At 33.4% G+C, this 21,134-nt stretch overlaps 2 pseudogenes; both read right to left on the reverse strand.

Moving 5' to 3' along the window:
- Positions 1-64: 64 nt before the first annotated feature.
- Positions 65-17,274, reverse strand: LOC120219511 (annotated as a pseudogene).
- Positions 5,254-8,783, reverse strand: LOC120219510 (annotated as a pseudogene).
- Positions 17,275-21,134: the final 3,860 nt, after the last annotated feature.

A 21,134-nucleotide genomic window follows, 5' to 3' on the forward strand; every position in this document is an offset into this window, starting at 1 on the left:
ACGTGGTGAGGAAGAGATATGGTTTCATTTTCCACCGACGTATACTTGTTTTGGGCGGAAGGAGTTCTGCTTAATCACTGGTTTACGATTCGGACACGATGATGTAGGTCGGTACACTCGTCATATCACCCGGCCATCATGGTTATCCAGGGTTTTTCCTGATGAGTCAATAGAGAAGCCGAACTTACACGTCGACGACATGAAGAAATTGTTTAATAAGAAAGATGGTTTTACTCGGATGAATGACGTCGATGTTGTCCGAGTATGCCTTCTATTACTTTTGTATGCCGGCTTTTTAGGCAGAGATGCCAGACAACCTATTCCTCAGGAGCTAATATTATTGGTAGAGGACCTAAATGCATGGAATCTGTTTCCGTGGGGTTCGTATATATGGAAAGCTACCTGGACTAAGTTGTCGTCTGCCTTTGATGACCGCAAAAGTTTGCGGGGCGATGGGTCGAAATACACTTTGTCAGGCTTTGTTTGGGCCTTTAAGGTAAGAATTTCTATATAATGTTTTCAAAATTATAATTAATTATTTAACAATTACTAATGTTTGTTATTATATTGTTTGTAGATTTGGATATTCGAGGCCTTTCCCGCCATGAAGACATATGCAATAAAAACTTCAAATGATATTCCCAGGGCTATTTCCTGGAAGAGGAAACGTCTGTTGGATTGGGAAGACTTAATACCATATGCGATAATAAATAATGTAAGTTAACACAAATACTATCATATATAAACAAGTTATTAATAGTAGACGTTTAACTTTGTTTGAGTTTTTATATTTTTAGGAGGCCAACATTCCATTAATGAGACTGACACCCACGGAGGCTGAGCTTGCCACTGATTGGTGGCAAGCTAGTCAGCATTTTCTTGATGGCACGAATGATGAGCAGCATCCACTTCCTCCACTTCGAGAGCCATCACCTCACCCAGAGCCATCACCTGATCGACCCGACTATACACCTCTACAACGAGAGCCATCACCTATCCCGTCACATCATCGAGCCTCATCTCCACCATCACCTCATGATAGGCGACCGACAAAGATGTCACGACTTCTATCTCCCTGTTCTCCACCTCTACGGGATGAGTTAAGGGAGTTACGTGATGAGGTCAATGCCTTACGTGAGGAGATCGGTACTCTACGCGATAACGATGGTGCATGGCGTGTGGAGGTGTCTACTTTACGTGGTGAGGTTGCCGCTCTACGTGAGATGGTAGTATCGTTACAGAATGAGGTTCATACTCTACGCAACGAGGTAAGTTTAAGATTTTCCATATTTAACTTGATGATAAATTTACTCGTAATTTCACTTAAATTAACCATTTCACTTAGATTGCTTAGTAAATTTATTCGGTTGCTGCCAATACTGCTAAACTGTTTATTAACACTGTGAAGTTAGTATTTGTCTTTTTGTTTTGTCTTTTGGTTGAAGTAAATTTATTCGGTTGCTGCCAATTCTGCTAAACTGTGTATTCTTTAACATTGTGAAGTTAGTATTTGTCTTTGTTTTGTCTTTTGGTTGAAAGTTTGAAATATATTTGTCTTTGTTTTCACTGTTTAAATATCATGTCTGTTTATTTACTGATATTTGTATTTAATTATTTAGCGGACCGATAAGGTGGATGCTTTACGTCGGGTTTTTCTTGCACAACATAGTTCACGCATCAGACGGCGTGCACGTGCTATTAAGTCTCCGTATACCCCAATAGTGCAAAGACACCGCAAGAAGAAGCCCGACTCGCCTGTCATCCCTCAAGAGTCCACTCCTATCGTTGAAGAGGCCCCTATCATTCCTCGAGAGTCCCCTCCCACCGTTCAAGAGGCCACTGTCATCGTTGAAGAGGTCCCTTCCACCATTCAAGAGCCCGATTCACATGGCGTCATATGTAGGATTATTGAGAAACCCTCTGACGTGCCGGACATGATGGATTCAAGTTGGCTCTCGTATTAGTTACCGGCCAGTACCATACCGGTATCTGAAGTGGAGAGGAAACAACTATCGGACACAATTCTGGATAACACCCTTTGGGCTAAGACCGCAGTTGATTTTTATCTACATGAGCGGAGCCAGGGGTGTTTCACTGACATATGCAAGCTCAACGATGATATCTATTTGTTGCTTGATCGGTCTTGGTGGGGCGTATTATTAGGGGTCGAAGACAATGGCTATTTCGATGGAGGGGTAAGTCTTATAATTTTCTTATATTTTAATTTGATTATTTTTTTTTTAAATTTATGTAAGTTACTAATATATGTCTTTTTTTTGTAAAACAACATATCGATGCGTGGGTGTCACGTCTTCTAATAATTAGGAAACTTAAGGAAAATAAAAGAAATACACAATATACAATTATGCCGACGTCTTTTAACGCCGTTCACTTGAAGAATCAACGAGATGAATCATTTGCGTTGGGCAATGGACAAGCTAAACTTTATCCTGCATGGTGGGAGGTCGATAAGGTTAGTGTTTATTTTAGATTGAGTTTAAAGGTATTCATAAATAAGTGTGCAAATGAAAGAATTATTACTTATGATTGCAGGTGTTTATCCCCTGTTTTGGAACGTAACCATTGGCTTCTCGTCGAGCTTCAGATCCCATCCCTTAAGGCAATAGGATATGACAGCATGATAAATTACATATCATTGGCTGGTTTAAGAGATATTATTAAGGTATGGAGCTCTTATTTGGCTAAATTCTTGGATGCGATAAATTATTGGACTCTTTCTGGAAACAAGAAGCCAAAGAAGCTCAATATTACAGTTAGCAGAGACGAGACCGCACCACAACAAACGAAAGGACCAGAGGGGATTGTGGTCCTCGTATGCTTGGCGTTAGACCGTTGATCACAGGAAGTATAAAGTATCTACCTCCCACCGATATAGATAGAGCTGCAGTAGGCTTGTGGTTTCGGCATTATATGGCTAGATCGATATATACGAGACGCTGCCTACCTGCATCCGCGTTATAAAAATGTCCATAAACAATTGGTATGTTTATAGGCTTGTGGTTTGAAAATGTTTGGTTAAGTACCTAGAATTCAATAATTTGCTGTTTGTAGGTTTTAGATGTGTAGAAAGTGTTGTTTGAGCAAATGTTTGGTTTATGCAGGTTAATCTCAGAAGTGAGCTGCGTGAAAATGATGTATGACTGCAAAAGTTGATTCAATAGTAGAAGTGTTATTTTCTCTAAGAATTATTGATTATTTTTTGATTGTTTAATTGATTTGTAAAAGGTGATTTGTAAAAGTTGATTTGTTTAATTGATGTTAACATAATTCTTATTTGTGCTTGTTTAATTGATTGAAATGTAATGGTTGATTTTGTTGATTTCAATCTGCATTATGTTGAATGCAAAAAGTACTATCGCAATGCGAAATGAAAATCGCAACGATAGAATCGCAACGCGAAATGAAAATCGCAACGAGAGAATCGCAACGCGAAATTAAATTCGCGTTGCGATTTTCATTTCGCATTGCGATTCACTCGTTGCGATTTTCATTTCGCATTGCGAAATACCATATGCGATTTTCATTTCGCATTGCGATTCTCTCGTTGCGATTTTCATTTCGCATTGCGATAGTAATTTCCGCGTTGCGATAGACATTAAGATGATTGCATATTAAGTGATAACAACTGAACAGATCATAGCAATTTTCAAACTCAAGTTACTAATACATATCTAACTGAAAATGTTAAAAGTTCACACATAAAATCTACATACTACAATGTTTGCATTTAAAAATCACCTAAGTTAACAGTCCCAAAAGGTGAAGCTAGTTGTGATTGGGATTTTAAAGATGATTGCGATTTTGATTTCCTTTTTCTTGACACCATATGAGCTTTGGATTTTGAAACACCCTCTAAAATATGATTACATACTTGTATAGTTGGCTTGTATAGTTGGTGGATTAAATTTCTCCTAAATTAAAATATAATTTTTTTAAAGATAATTTAACCTTTGTATTAGCACTTTTATAAACCAATGTTTGAATATAAGAAGAAGAAACAATGCTTTGAAATTGGAATATCCAACATTTGCAGTTTGTTTTCATATCCATGTTAGGGAGCGAAACCTCATTAATGACATTAGGTGAGCAGGCCTTAAATCAAATCATGTAAATACAATAGTTCGAATCCGATTCTTTAGAGAAAACAACACTCCATTTTATCACTTTGATCACTCAATGAATTCACTTTAAACCAATTTAATAAAAAAATGACTTTAAGTTAACAATTAATCAGTCGTTCGATGATTATAATATTCTAGTAATTAAATGATATTAATATTATCTTATTTAAGATTTGAATTTTATCACTTATAATGATAAAAATGTGTTATGTTTAATTGGAGAAAAATAAGTTTTGAATTAAATAAATTAAACATTCTAATCAGAGGTTCACACGTGTCATAATCTAATTATTAATTTTTTGAGTTAAATTAAAATTATGATAAAATTGATAAAATATGTAAGTAACAGGGCCAAATGTATAATTATATTAAATTTTCTATCTATCGTATCATCTTCTCTGTTAAATGTTAATAGTTTTTTAAAGAAGGTACTTTGTATTATAATCATTTACAAAATACACCACCTCAAGGACCGTTAAATAATACAAATCAAACCGTTAACTATTAACATTTAACCTCATTTAGGTTTTTTAATGAGGTTAAATGTTAATAGTTAACGGTTTGATTTGTATTATTTAAATAATTAAGTGATCTGATTGATAAAATTGATAAATCGGTGATCAATTTAGAATCCGTACACAACTAAGTGGTCATAGGTGTATTTATACCAAAAATTAATAGTTTAAGTTTATGCAGTTATCATTAACGAATTTATGAAATACGATGATCAGATTTGATAAAATAAAATAAAATAATTAACATACAAATATTATTAGATGCTTGATTGAGTTTGGTATCATAAATCAACTTGATACCAACACACTTGAAAATAATTAAATATTATTATTATAAAAGATAATAATAATTATTATTATTATAATGTTTTTTTCTTATATTTGTAATATAATCTTCTTATATTTAAGCATGCACCTGATATGAATAAGTTCATTCTTTTTCAAGTTCTTTTATGAATTTAAAGGATCATTAGGTAGTCATACTCATGTACAGTAAAAAAGCTTTTGAGGCAAATCAAGAGTGAATCTATGGCACAACAAATAATGCTTTTCACTAACCATAATCTATGGCATGCAACAAGCAATTGACCAAAGGATTGGATCGAAATCATTAAGTACTCGATTCCCGATTGTAGAAATAACAAAGGATAATACAAACTATTCAAATGGTATCACCGAAAGATCCGAAAACTATGTGCTCGCATGATCCGGTAAACGCTTGAGGTCCATCTCGACTTGGTGAATAGTCCATTGCATGTTTTCTAGTTTCTGTAAACAAACTGGCGATGTTAATGTTTTTTTTTCAAAAGGAAACGAGTGGAAAGCTCAACAATTCTTAAAGTTGATGCTACCTTCACAACATCATGATACAGCCTTGCAATTGTATCAAAGTGAGGATCGACACCTTGATACTCGCATAGGCGTGTGACCTGTTAAAAGTTGTAACACAATTTCATATCGAGAAAGACAGTAACCCGGAGTTTGTTCAACAAAAAAAAAATCCTTTGAGAGAGGTTCTCAGTTTTGGAAACAAGCATAGATTTGAATGCAAAACTATGTACATTCTAATCTAAGAATTGACTGTTAAACTAGAGGATGGAAGATGGAACATACAGCTTTATTATATGCAGCAGAAGCTTCTTCCGTTGCCTCGACGAGATATTTCCTGGCAATAAAATCAGGCAAGGTTATGGCTCAATATCAAACTGTAATTTGTATTGATAATTATTTACATCAGCCTTAGAAGTACCGTATCTTATGTAGTGCTGGTATTGACTCCTGTGTATAAGTTTCAAGCAAGAGAACATGCTCCAACACCCTGAGACAATAATTGGAAATATGAAAAGCTGTAATAAAGGATCAGCAGACCGTGCCGGAGATTTAAATCAACAGAATAGAACAAACACGACTCGTAAGCTATTCCCATTTTTCTTTAACACAAATCAATGAAATATGTTTAAAAACACAATAACAGAGGAAACAATCCACAATATAGAAAGTAATATATATAGGGCAACAAACCTTAATTTTGCATTCATTGTCTCACATCTTTTGCAGAGCCACGTCTTTTGTAATTCATCCTATAAAAGTTGTGAAAACACGAGTTTAGAGATTGGTCCAAGGAAGAATAAAGAAAAACATATGAGACCCTCAACAGACACCGATAAAATCATATACTCTTACCACTCGAAACATTAAAAGAATTCCCAGAAATATAAATGCTTACATATTTATGTTGATGTTGCAGCTTCAAATCTTTGACCAGCTTAATAAGCACTCCAAGTATTTGCTCTAGGACCTGGTTATAGAAAGTTGTTTAACATCACATGTCATGAAAAATTTAAAAGAAAAAAAACTATTTTCAGAACATGATGCGATCAAAACAATCTTACTGCCCGGATGAAGAAATGATCCAATAAAATAAACTGGCTCAATCTCATATGGATTGCTATAAACTTCCATCATTGTAATTTTTTTACGAAATGTATTAACCTACATTATAATATTCTGCAAATTTCCTATCTGCGGAATAGAGATCCTCCCGCAAAGCTGCTTCTTCCCTCTCAATCTCCTCAATTATCAACTTAACCCTGGTAAATGAAATATTACTAAAACGTGATCAACATCAAGCATATAAGCCAACACTGAAAAAGTGGAGAAAGTAACTAAAACCTTTCTGGAAGCTGAGAGCTCGAACTTTGACTTCCCGAAGACGAGTCTGCAGCACAAGAAGAATGGGGATATTAGGGACATAAACATTTGAAGAAGCAAACTATGCTTCTTTGTGATCCCATTTTAGTTTCACTGCTGGTAATCTTGGCTTTTTGACTCTTGCAGCAAGATGACGTACAACAAGATCTACGGATTAATACCAAGAACCAATGAAGAATTTTAGGACAGAACATTATGAATGATGGATTATTTCAGGATAACATGCTAAAAAACATGGTCATATACAAAATACTAGGCATGTTGAGAAGAAAAAAAAGAAGGATACATGGACTTACCAATATCATCGACAAAGGCATCTGCTAACTTGTCACATTTAGATTTCAAACGAGCATCGATCTCCCTTGAAAGAGCTAACTGATAGTCGGCCATATCCTAAAACACAACTTAAAAAAGAAAAATTAAAATGTCTCATTTTCTTGTGAGAAAGTTTATGACAACAGAAGCAAGGACATCTGGTAAATAAAGATTCGATAAGATTTCTGGAATAAAAACTTTCAGATCTTCATTTGCTATCATGAAACAAAGTTTCCATACCATTGACAACGGCATATGTTGGAGCTGTGTTTGCCACAATAAGCAGGTATTATTCCGAGAAAACGATTAGGCACACCACCAACAGCAGGTTCTCCTGAATCACCAGCACTGTTCGCAGCTGCACCACTGGTTGCAGCACTATTTGCATAATTCAAAGAGTTTGAACTCGAGCAGATCGTGAGACTAGTACTAGTACTATCCAGAGAACTCCGTGACATCATACTCCATTTCTCAATTTCTTCCTCTTGTATTTCCCCATCTTTAGATATGAGTGGAAGTCTCAATCTTTGAGTGCTTCTGCAACAGCCAACCGGTGCTCTAGAGTCTCATAAACCTAATGTTCATAAAAACATAGTAAAGTACTTACCAGATTCCCATCTATGAAGATTGTTTTCTTATCACTTTGGTGCTTATTTTCATGATATGCATTCTCAATTTCCCTCTTAACAATTAGATATAAGGAAGTTGTAAACTATGTTATAGTGCCAGACCCGTTATAATCAATTCATTTTCAAGATTATATCCCTATACCCACATCTGAAGTACTTCAACATAAATTCTAGTAAACTGAAAAATGGCAATGGAATAAAATCGAAAAAATGCCTAAAACAAAACACAAATTTTCCAAATATGATTAAAAGTAAAAAAAAAAACGCTTTTCTATTTTTAGTTTTTCAATATCTAATTTTTCAAAAATATAATTTACACTTTCTTTTTTACATCCAAAAGAAATTAATATAATCTAATGCCCAATAAGTTTCTCCTTTAACTGTAAACATTAAAAAAAGAACAATTTTTTTTTTAAAACATTCATGAACATTATTTGAAACCTGAGGAGAGTTCTTCAATCCAAGCTGCGGATAAAGGCCTTGAAGATCTCGAATGCCTCCGAGATTCGCCACCGAAACCGCTTGCTGATACTCTTCCACCATAGCTATTGCTTCACAGTAAATTGCCTGCAAAATTTAAAACCAATTTTACAAATGAAAATGATAACCCGAAAATTAAAAAAAAAATTGAATTAGAATATTACCATTGCTTCTAAGTAGCGTAATCTTTCCCTCGACATTTCCTCTCTCGCCTGAAAATCGAAAACCATCACATGACAAGAAAAATGAGAGCGTATAAAAAATCATAAAATTATTAATTTTAAAAAAAATAAAAAGAGAATACGAGTTGGAGATCGTAGTAGGCAGATTTGGAGAAGAGATCCATCGGGAGATAAGCAATGGCGCTCTAGCTGATCGATTACTAGAATGACATCAGCATGCAAGTTTTGCCCTCCTTTCACCATGAATTGATTCTTGTTTGGCTTCGAAACGATGTTAAAGCGTTCTGTTCGTTTACTGGGAAATTATGAAAAGAAACTACAGGAGAAAAACCGGCCTTTGGATTTTTGAAACTGAATTGAAAGGGAGGAAAAGGTTAATGTAGGAGTTGAAAAATACACATGGTTTATTTATAAACCATATGTATCTTTCTTTGAAAATTCATAATTCAATCCAAAATAAACAATCTCTCTTTAATCTGAAGGTAAGATACACAAATAATCCATCTGTTACTCTGTTAGATTATCAATTATTTAAGAATGAAAGCTCAAATACTTATATAATATGCTAATCAGAAACCTTTAGGAATAATAATTATCCATTTAATCACTGATATAACTTGATCTGTACTAATCATAAAATACATTTCGATATAGGTATTACAGCACAACTCATATAAACATCAACAAAATCTAAATTAAATCAAAATGTTGTACGAGCTTAACGATTTTAGTAGTCTTAGTGGTTTTAGATTCGAGCTTATCATTTACAAGAGTGTTGAATATTTATAGTAAATGGTTGAGAGTATTTTGAACATATATTATCTTGTAAACCCCAAGCTAATAAGGAATCTCTCGTTAATTTAAAGGTAAAATACACAAATGATCCCTCGATTATATGAGGTTACTTTGTTGCTTTGTTGAGCCTATTTAATTTAGTATTTGTTCTAAAGATTTTCAACTCTTTAATAATGAAAGCTCAAATACTTATACAATCTTTTATGCTCGAACCTAAAACCTCTAAGAATAACACTAATCCCTTTAATCAACACTGAGATAACTTAATTTATAATTATCATAGAATACATTTGTTATAGGTATTACTGCACAACTCATTAACATCAACAAAATCTAATTAAACCAAAATGTTGTTTAAACATTTATAAAACAAGACGGTAATAAACTGAAGAAAATCATCATACTTGCTTTGTAAACATAAACAAATTCCTGGAACTCTAAACTCTTATGAATTTTAATATACTTTTTTAATGAATTAAAAGAATAAGAGAAAACAGTTTCAAAAAAAGTGAAAAAAAGAATCACTAGAAAAGAATCTCTTAGAAAAAAAAAAGCGAACATAATGAGAGAAGTAAAAAGATCCATATCCATGCGTGCATCCTTCGGTTACGCTGATTCCTAGGAGGTGGTGGAATGGATTTTGCCTTGGTTGCTTCGCAAATTGTGAATGTTTTTCAAGCATTTTCGAAACGCCATAGCTTTATCTTCTTTATTTGGGATTCTCTAGTTTCAACTAGAGTTTCAGCAGCTTCACTTGCATTGCTCGTAGTATCATTGGTTGCTGTGGTAGCCTTTCGTCTTTCCTTCTTTTTTGCCTCTTCTCACGTTCCTGTAAAAAAAAAAAATTGGTTGATCAACAGAAGGAAAACAGATGAAAAAGTATGCCTCTTCTTATTGTGAATCACCTTTCTTTCTTTCAGCTTCTTTCATAGCCCTTTCGGCATCTCGAGCTTGGGTTGCTCCTCAATTTGATTTCACAGGCATCCCAGTCCCAGATTCCCTTGTCTCCTTGGCACATGTTTATCAATTCCTTTTCAACTTCGCTACATCACTTTTGCTTGATCTTCCAAAGTTAAGCCGGGCACTGCATCCTTGGCCACGTTTCATTTACTACTTGAGGAATTACAGGTGGTTTTTCATCAGGACCAGAGTGCGACCATCTAATGTCCCCAGTCTCCTTATTGTGCTCCTTGCATTGCATCTTACATATCTTTACGGAATTCATCGTTGTTGTTCCACAAGTCCATAAATTTCTCCACCTGAACCATCACCTGATTAGATAAGATATTGTACAAAAAAATTTGTGCCAAGTGAATGCACAGCCTCACTGGTTAGTACAGAAACTTTGCAGTGTCTCTTTACCCCCTTTCGAAGCCAAATCATTCGCCGTGTTTAAATCATCCCTGTACTGCCAAAGTATTTGCTCTGCAAATTCAAACAGGAGAGATGGATAATTTTAGTTTCATTGTGCAAAAAGTGGTTTATTAGTATCCATATGCAATATATTCAACCAGATGTTCACGTAAAATGCAGGTGTGTCCTATGTGACTTGGACAAAAACCTTCTCATATGATCGTTTCTTCAAAGCCCTAACTGTGCATATGCTTCTTGCTGAATGTCATCTGCAGCTTTAAACCGAGACTGCAATTTGTTTAACTTTTCAAATTCATCATGGTATTTTCTCTTAGCAGCCTTAGTACTGCCTCAGCCTTTAAGTCATTGCATTTCAATTGCTCCGCTTCCTTCTTTAAAGACTGCAGATGCAGACAAATCATAGAACATGCTGCTCAAAGGGAAATAAACGTACAACAAGGGTAAAAACAGTAATAAGAAGAGCATATTGAAACAATACCTTCAGGCGATCTTTCGTCCAAACCTTGCCGAATTTCATCCTGTCTACCCATAGTAGATGAGAACTTTTCACGAGTTTGTTCTAATTTATTGATTTCACGAATGAAATTCTTCTCATCCCTAAGAGGTAGAGTTTCATGTATCGTGTGTTTCATGTTTCGTATCTATAAAGTATAATTAGAACATATAATCATCTCATAAAGAAAAAGGCACATTTAGATAAATAAATTACATGGAGGGAGTAAAACAGGTTACCTTGACATCAATATCCATCAGAGATTGCAAAGACTCTATCTCCTGACGTTTGGACCTATGCAAGTCTCGAGCCTTTTGCTCTTGAGATACAGCAGCATTAAAGTCATTGCCATATTCCTTACAAGTAGCCTAGTTTGAAGCATTTTATCAATCATTAGAACAAGAATCAAACGAATTTATTTAGAAATATAAAAAAGTATCTAATGAAGTTACTTACCCTATGCTTTGCATTTCAATTCGAATTGCTCTCGCCTTCGAGTCTTGTCATCAACATTAATCTGAGCGAGTCGAATATTTTCTTTTAAATTTTCATCACTGTACTGGGACCTTGATGATGTAATTGAATGGCATTTTCCCATCAGCAGATTGAATCCCTCCATTTGTGAGGCCACAAATTTGCTCACCATCAGGATTACTTATCGAAGCATCACTTGTATCCTCAACTCTTCAGAGACTATAGAGCAGAGCTAATATCCTTTTCAGATATCAAACTCCAAATCCCTTCGTCCGACTTTTCAGATATCAAACTCCAAATCCTTCGTCCGACTTAATAATTTCAGTTTCTATTTTCTGATCATCATAAGAATTCAATGAAGTCTCAGCCGTTACGCCACTTTTACTTCCACACTCACAGAGAAGCTTCCAAAAACAAGAACAAAAGCCCCAGTATCTGTTTCAGCAGTTACATTCTCATTTAGAAGAGAAGACTTATCACCTTTTGTGAGTTATGATTCGAACCAACAGTTAATTTCTCATCTACAGCCGTGGAGGATCCGTTTTCTATGATATTTGAAGACTTACCACCTTCAACCGAGGGGCCAATTTCTACTACGTCAGAAGACTCAACAACATCTTCAGGCGATTCAGAGACTCCATCTTCGGAGTTAATAGCGGAAACGGGATCACCCTCAACAACATCCCTTGAATTTTGTTCATCAACAGGCTCCCCATGACACAATTCAACTGGCTCCTCCTCCTGATCCCCAGTTCCGATGCTATATTCATCTTCAACTAAATAGGATTCGGATTTCACTTCTCCACCCTCTTCACCAATGCAATTGTCGTTTTTCTCGCTATTCGACTCCTCTGGAACTCCATCTTCTGAGTTAATAGCGGAAAACGGGATCACCCCCAACAACATCCCTTGAATTTGTTCATCAATAGGGCTCTCCCCGTGACACAATTCAATTGGCTCCTCCTCGTGATCCCCAGTTCCGATGCTATATTCATCTTCAACTAAATAGGATTCGGATTTCACTTCTCCTCCTTCACCAATGCAATTGTCGTTTTTCTCGCTATTCGACTCCTCTGGAACTCCATCTATGACGTCGTTCCGGTTAACGTCAACGTCCGAGCCGTCACTTCCACTGCCTTCCTTAGCAGTCTTCGCATTGGCGCCATTGGAAAGATTTTCCTGTTTGTTCTCCTTCTCTTTCTCAGCTATGATATCAACAACCTTGGACGAAGATGATAACCCCACCTCATCCGCTTCCGCCACCACATGCAACACCGTCACCTCCGTCATATTCGCTCTTCAAAAAATTTAGATATTGAACACAAAAAATATATCAACTTACCGAGCGTAAGCGGTGCTAATGCCCGAAGCGGGGAAGATAGAAAAATAGAGGAAACAAGTTGAAAAAGATTGATTCTTTAACTGCCTATTTATATCAGATTCTCTAACTTTTGTTTTCCGAATTTGAGTGTAAGTATACTACTATTTACTACCAGTATAAGGTTATGTTAATGATGGGATTTTCTAGCTTTTTAATTATTATACATATTATAATAATAACAACGACAACAATAATAATAATAATAATTATTATTATTATTATTAAAATCGTGACCGTGATATTAAGAATGAAACCTATTTTTATTAGGATTTGAATAATTTATTAATAAAATTTTAAAAATATTATTTATATATATTCAGATTAATAATGAAATTATTGTTTTAAATAAGAAAATTATTTGATATATTGACTAAACGAAACGAACCTAGGGGAGGGCTTCACTTCACCCCTGGTTTAACCAGGGCTAATGCCATTTTAGTCCTCACAAATGTTAAATATTCTTTATACAATATTTTTAAATAATTTTTTAAAATTTTATCCTTCCTATTTTTCTATGACCCCTTATATGAAGTTTTTTCCTCCCCATTTGTCAATATTATGCTCTGATTAATTCGGATCGACACGTGTACACACCTGGATTTAATAGATGACCCTTCCAACGGGTATTTTTTGTATACACAATACCTCAACTTAAGATCAATTAAATTTTTGATTTCGTATATGAGTATATTGTTTTTGAATTTTGTTAATATAGTGAGAAAAGTAAATGGTTGCCATGTATTAGTTTGATTAAAATTAGAAATTCAACAAACAAAAATATTTATTAAAGCTTTAACTATAAAAATTAAATTTAGAACAATCTTCTGATATCCATCGTTTTAAGTCTATTTTGATCAAATTCAAACTACATTTCTTTACCGCTATAAATATTCATGTAACTTTAATTTTATTTTGATAATAATTTTCTTTCTTTTTCAATTTAATATCTAACTTTGTATCTTATTCAATTTAGTTATTTGATTGCAACTTTTTATTATAAATATTGCGAATTAAGAAAAAAATCATTATTACATAAAACATAAATTCTACCGATCATAACTGATTGTAGAATAAAAAATTTGATATTGTTAAGATTCGATTTAATAATTATATATGTAATTATATAAATAATTATTAATATAAATTTAATTTAAAATATTAAATATTAAACTTATTTTTATTTTAAATCATACATTAACTATATTTTAAAAAATATATAATGTATGTAATTATAAATTAATAATTAGATTAACACTAATGGTTTCAAATTATTTAGGTTTGAGTCCTTTTTTAACATTTTTTAGCATTACATGCAATATACTGTATATATTATATGTTGTTACTTAATCATTTACTAAATATATAAGTTGACATAGTGGTAAAGGCATGGTAATTTTCCTTTATCACTTTTGTTCACATTTTTTTATGGCATTACATATTATGAGATATATAGCATATCTAGAAAAAGAGTTAGCCCGTGGTAAAGGTGGCAATCCTTCCCTCTGTTTTGAAAACCGGACCGGACCAGCCGGTTTAACCGGGAACCGTTATCTAGTCCAGTTCAATCTAAACCGGTTGAACCGCTACTAGTGAACCGGCCAGAACCGCTGAACCGTTCAAACCGGACTGGCTGAAAAAAACGCATTTTTTGTTTTTGTTTTTTAAAAAAATTAAACCAAACGAAGTTGTTTGTTAAACGAGCCAAGTCGAACTCGAGTATTGCTGAGCTCGACTCGAACTTGAAAAATTTAAAAGTAAACTCAACTCAACTCAAACTTACGAGCTAAAAATTATGAAGTTTAACTCGAACTGGAAATATAATATTGAAACTTGAACTCAAAAAAAAATTAGAAGCTCGATTGAAGCCTAAAATTCGAGCTTAATTGAAGTAAAAGAATAGTTCACTCAATGCTCACCAACAGGCTCCATGATTTTGAATGTCAAATTACCTCTATTATTTATAGAAGTTAGTTGGGATGATCTTCTATGTTTCTTAGCCATGTAAGATTGTTTTTAAAAAAAATTAAACCAAACAATATCATTTTGTTATGATTTTTTTAGCCCCAAATTTATTTTTTTATTATAGTTATATAATTATATTTATTATTAATATGTTTTACCTTAAATATATGTTGTAGTTAATTTGAATCATTTTGTTTCACTTGATTTTATGGTTTTTAAATATATATGTTATGACTTGCTTTGAATTGAATATGAATGTGATAAAAAAATTATTTTTATTAAATATTTTTTGTATTTTTATTTAATTTTTAAATAATTATGACATCGTCCGGTTCTTCTGACCGGTCAGACCGGTTCGATCGGTTGAATCAGTGAACCGGTAGCATAGCCGGTTCGCTAACCGGTCCGGTTCTGAAAACCATGATCCTTCCCCTAAATATCCAAGTTTGAATCCTATCACCCTCGTATCTTTCTTCAATGTATTTTTCTTTAATCAAATAATGACACGTGTTACATTTGATTCGAGGAAAATAAATTAAATTAAATAAGTTAAAATTAAGAGAATATCCAATCACATAGTGACACGTGTCACATCTGATTGAAAGAATAAATTAATTGAATTAATTTAAAATTAGGGATAAATTGATAGAATTTGTAAGTAATGTGGACTAATTGTATAATTATATCAATTTTATTAACAATCAAATCGCCTATTCTGTTAAATGTTAACGAGTGATCTTAATTGATATCAACTAAATAATTAGGTGGTTTGATTGATAAAATTTATGAGTAGAAGAATGAATTGAACGAATCAAGGACAACGGCCATATGATATGCCTACTCACGTGACAAAGTCTTGTCTTACACATTATATAACATCTGATTGGTTTATGTATATAGCATTTTTATATTTTTATCTCACCGATATGAGATATAAGTTTTCTATTATTTTTTTCTCAAACAATTTACAAGTAATTTATTTTGAGTATCAATTTCTTATTTATCACTCGATCATTTTGAGCTATGATATAGTGTGTAAAAGTCTCATGGAGTATAATATAAAATCATAATTTCATGATTCAAACTTTTACTATTATCTATTGAAAATATGCCTCAATGTTTCTAAAAATTCATTTTTCCAATAAAAATCATTTTTCCATACAATATATATCTATTTAAGATTTTAGTTAATCAATTTAAATATTTATTTTTCAAAACTCGAATTAAGGTATCTATGATATTTTTCCCTAAATTAAGATAATTTGTAAACAAATACTTAAAACATATTTGATTTCAACAAGTACAAAGAAAGGAATAGTTTGGGATATTGCTTATAATTAAACTCGGGCTGCTGCATGAATCAAAAATTAATTTGCCAGTTCAACATTGCCTTAACCTTGGCTTCATCGAACCCTCTTAATTCATTGATAGCCAAGTTTCTTAGCTCCTCTACCCTCGACTTCATCAAATCCATGTCAATGCTTCCAATTCTATTCATAATCCCCTCTATTTTTCCTACGTATAAACCATACTTTCTCATTCTCTCTATTCCTCACTTCCCCACCTATTATTGCCCCACACGCCGCGGCGCAAGCATACAATGTCCCTTCGTACTTTTCGGAGACACGCTCGATTTCCTCGACGTGGCTCGACTCGTTGTTGCCGGATTCATGTGGTTCTACTTCGTAGTACTGTCCATGAATCATTCCCTCTGAACCTATACTACGTGTGATCGTTGAGATCACACGTAGAATTCGATCTGAATTGTTTTGGATTGGATCATCCGATTTGGCCAAGAGCTCAAGCCCAAATGGTATCATTGCGTCCCCAATCTGTAAACTCCATGGGACCATATTCATGTTCGACTTCGGACTTTGGCCTAGAGCTTTCAGTCAGTGGGAGATGCTCATGGAAGAACGAAGCTGCATAACAAGGTGAATCGCGGACTGACGGCAAAGCTTGGTCACGAAGACCCATCTCACAAGCGGCCACGCATAAAGCCGGAGCGGTGTTCCGTGGGGCGGCAAACGTCAAATTTTGCATCGGCTCGAAAACAACGAGTGGCTCGCGTACCGGGATGGCCTGCTTGAGATGAGCTTCGATGTCTTCGTTTATGGAGGCCCAATAAGACCGGTTGCATGACATGGTAACCTTGAAAGGCTTGTTAAAAGGCAGAAGTAAAGGGAGATGAGGGTTGGGATTTGGTCTAGAGGGAAAATAAAACATTGGGTTGCCATTGATGTGGGAGAAAGCTTTAGCCATGGATGAAAATCTTGAGGATGATTCAAGCATTTTTAGAAGGAAAGTGAGCCTTCTAGCTTTAGCTACTTAATGGGGTGAGCCTTCTAGCTTTAGCTACTTAATGGGGGTGGTTAGAGAAGAGAAAAAGTTGAAGACAATTACGTAAGATCATCACTAAAAATTTTAAGTCTGATTATTATATTCAGGATTTTGGAATTATTATTAGACGTGTACTCATTCATGATTCACGTTTGAAAATGATGAATGGAAAATGTATTTTATAAGAGGAAAGAAAGTTGTTAGAAATCAAATATGAGATTAAATTTTATTTAAGATAAAAAAAATGATGTTTGCATGAACTAAATGATTTCAATAGTTTTAGAAATTTTAGATTCGAACATATCATATATATATATATATATATATATATAAATGTTTGAATATTTATTGTTAAATAATTGAAAGTCTTTTGAATAAATATATCTTGTAATACCCAAAACTAATAAAAAAATCTAAATGATTTTTCTTTAACACATCACATATTTAATTATCAGATTTAAATATTTATTTACGATTTTTAATATATTTATTTAAAATTAAATATAAAAAATATTAAATTACTCATTTTCCCATAAATCGATTTTCGATTTGGTCTTGAATGCATGGTACAGGGACAAACGTACGAGGAAAGTTTTAGTAGAGACATGACCGTGGTTAGGTTGTCGGTGTCATGTACAAATTCTTATAAAAGGATCATTATTTTTAATATATATTCGATTTTGAAGCTTTTATTTTTTTAGATATATTTGATTTTAGGGTCTCTATTTTATGTTTCTTAATAGCAACAACTAATAGATATACTCGATTTCGGGACCTCTATTTTTATGCTTATTAATGGCAACAACTGATAGATATACTCGATTTCGGGACCCCTATTTTTATATTTATTAATATCAACAATTGATAGATATACTCGACACTCCTATATTTTAGACCCTGCGCGGTCGCACACATTGCACACCCTCGACCACGCCGTTGAGTAGAGAAACTTTAAAATATTTCTTGTGCTTAGAAACACAACTGTGTTAATCAATTAAAATATTGTTTATTAGAAATCGTTGGAATTGAATTTCAAATTAATTGGTTATTATTTTTTAAATTAACTGAGCTAAGTTTTATGTTAGATATATATATTTTTTAAATGTTACAAGTGTATTCATATATATATTTTTTATGTTGTCCTTCTGATTCCAGAACTTTATCGTCCTAATTAATTTGGATTAACTCACATCGCATATTTCAATTTGGTAGATAAGTCTTGCAATAGTGATTTTCTGTAAACATAAGACATCGAACTCAATACTTACTTAAACAATATTAAACTGATTACCACTTGGATCAACCCCGTTGATAATATTATACTTCTTTTTACATAAGTATAATCATACTTAATTATAAAGACAATAGATATAAAGCATTACAAACAAAATTAATTATTAAAAAAATTCTCTAGGTCGTAAGTTTAATATTTATTAGGTAATTTTAGGTGATATTTATTCGTATATAATAAAAAATTTAAATAAAAAACTAAATAAAAATCAGATATAATTTATATTAAAATTTAAACGTCCAACACAAAAACCCCCTAATCGGCTTGCTAGGTTTGACTCGCATGGATCACATGTATGATGTATCATGTTCGGTCGGCCTAGGATTCCACTTAGGTGCTATGTCCCTTTCGTTTTTTTTTCTGTTGTCCCCTTTTTGTTATTATTATTTCTTTATTTTTAAATTCCATATTCCAAACAAATATTAATAATTAAAATATTTTATCTGAAATCTAAAGGAAAAATATACCCTGTCGATTTTAATTAAAAGAATATGATGGTCCTCTGAATATATGTCATTGCTTGTTGAGTCCCTCAATAATTAAAAGTTACAAACGATCATTCAATTATTTATATATCCCAACTCGTCTTTTTTTAATAAAAAAAATGACAACCGCTTAAGTTTTACGTTAACCTACTAGTTGAGATATGATAGTCGTTTGAGATTCTAGTATCATATTTTAACATATCTCAATCAATAGGTTAACGTCCATCTCATATTATCGTTAATTTTTTAACAAAAATTTATGAGTTCGGAACACATGAATAGTCAGGTGATCATTTTATAACTTTAAATAGTCGAGAGACTCAACAAAGTAATGATATATAGTCAAATGATCATTTTATAACTTTTAATAATCGCGAGACTTAATAAATCAACACTCTATAGCCGGGAGACCATTTGTGTACTTTACCCATATATTAAAGGCCGTGTCATTATTTTTGATCGAAAAAATATTTGTTTATTTGAACATACCCAAACGTAAAAACCCTAACATTTTTCAATCGTTTCATTTTTTCCAATTAATTCCTCCCTTCTAGTTCTCATTCACACGAAAGGAAGAAGGCAAGGGGAAGAAGAATGTTGATCAACGATGAAAATGGAAGAACTCAAAATTGTTCTGACAATGTAATTGTGAATTATATGTTTATTTGACAATTGCATGAATATATAATAATCATGGAAGAAGGTTTTTAAATGGTTTGATCCTCGATGATTGATCGTGTGAATGATTTGTGGTCGTGTTAAGCAAAATTAGAAGAGTGGAGAAGGTTAGAAGAATAGAGCGAATGATGTGGTTTTTATGCTCTTCGTTAGATTTTGACTTGAATCGATATAACACAAATTAATTGAAGAAAATAAGAAATTTAATTGATTAAAGTGTAAAGCTTTGTTTTTGTGAGTGTAAATGAGAATTTTTACTTTATAAATTTATTTTGTAATCAAGTATTTATCCTTATAAATTTAGGTGATAAGGGTTATCGTGAGAATATTTAAATATAAGTTGCATAATAATGACGTGGGCAATAGTTAGATTGTTGAGAGATGGTTATTTGGTTAGGGTTTGTTACTATTCATGCGAATGCAAGGCTGATCTATATAAACCAATCATCCTGCATTGTAAATGGAAATGAAAGTTTATAAAGCATCTGTTAGTTCTTTATTTCTCTTAAATTTCAAATTTCTTATTTCATTTTCAACCATGTGTTTTTCTTGGATATGTATGGCATAAAATGGACGCGTTATATATCACGCTAACTGATTTTTTATGAATGCTTGTTTCCTTTCACATATGCTACATTGTCAGACCACAATGCTCAAATTAACATACCTCGACAATCATCATCCATCTTTGTTGTTTCTGATGTTGCCAATTATGTAAGGTCGTTCAATGGTCTTATAAAACTCTTTGTTAAATGATATGAGCCCCTCGAGTCAAGGTGTCCAATGATTGTTCTCTGATAGTTCAAGCTCTTTGGGGTTGCCTAGGGTTGGTAATAATAAAGAGTTAAGCAATCACATGGATGAGCAGGAAGATGACACTTCATCCAATCTTTCAGGTGTTGTTTCTCGACCGCTTGAGCTACCTATGCATACCTACTCGATAATATGGCATTTCTCACTTCTTACAATAGTCACCCTATAATAACCAGAAGAAAGATTAGGATGTTAAGCCAAAGTCTTTTTGGTTAATGTTGAAGGTACTTTGAAAGATTCTGAGCCTACCTTTGTCAACCAAGCTCTTCAATGTCCTCGCTAACAACAAGTTGTTTTAACTAAGATGATGCTCTTCAATGAAATGACACTCGGGATTAGTTTTGTTGCCTGAAGAATGAACATCTATCAGTTGCCGGTTGCAAATGATTGTCAAGGTCAAACGAAATTCAAATAGGACTGGCACGTTACAAGATGAGGTTGGTGGCTAAAGGCTTTTGCAGGTTCCAGGCCCTGACTTCAGGGACACATTTAGTCCAGTGATGAAAGGATCTGTAAACGTGATTTTTCCTAGCTATTTCAAGTGGGTGGTCCTTGCGTCAAGTGGATGTGAACA

The sequence above is a fragment of the Hibiscus syriacus genome, unplaced genomic scaffold (genome assembly GCF_006381635.1).
Source record: "Hibiscus syriacus cultivar Baekdansim isolate YM2019G1 unplaced genomic scaffold, ASM638163v2 tig00110206_pilon, whole genome shotgun sequence".
NCBI lineage: Eukaryota > Viridiplantae > Streptophyta > Magnoliopsida > Malvales > Malvaceae > Hibiscus > Hibiscus syriacus.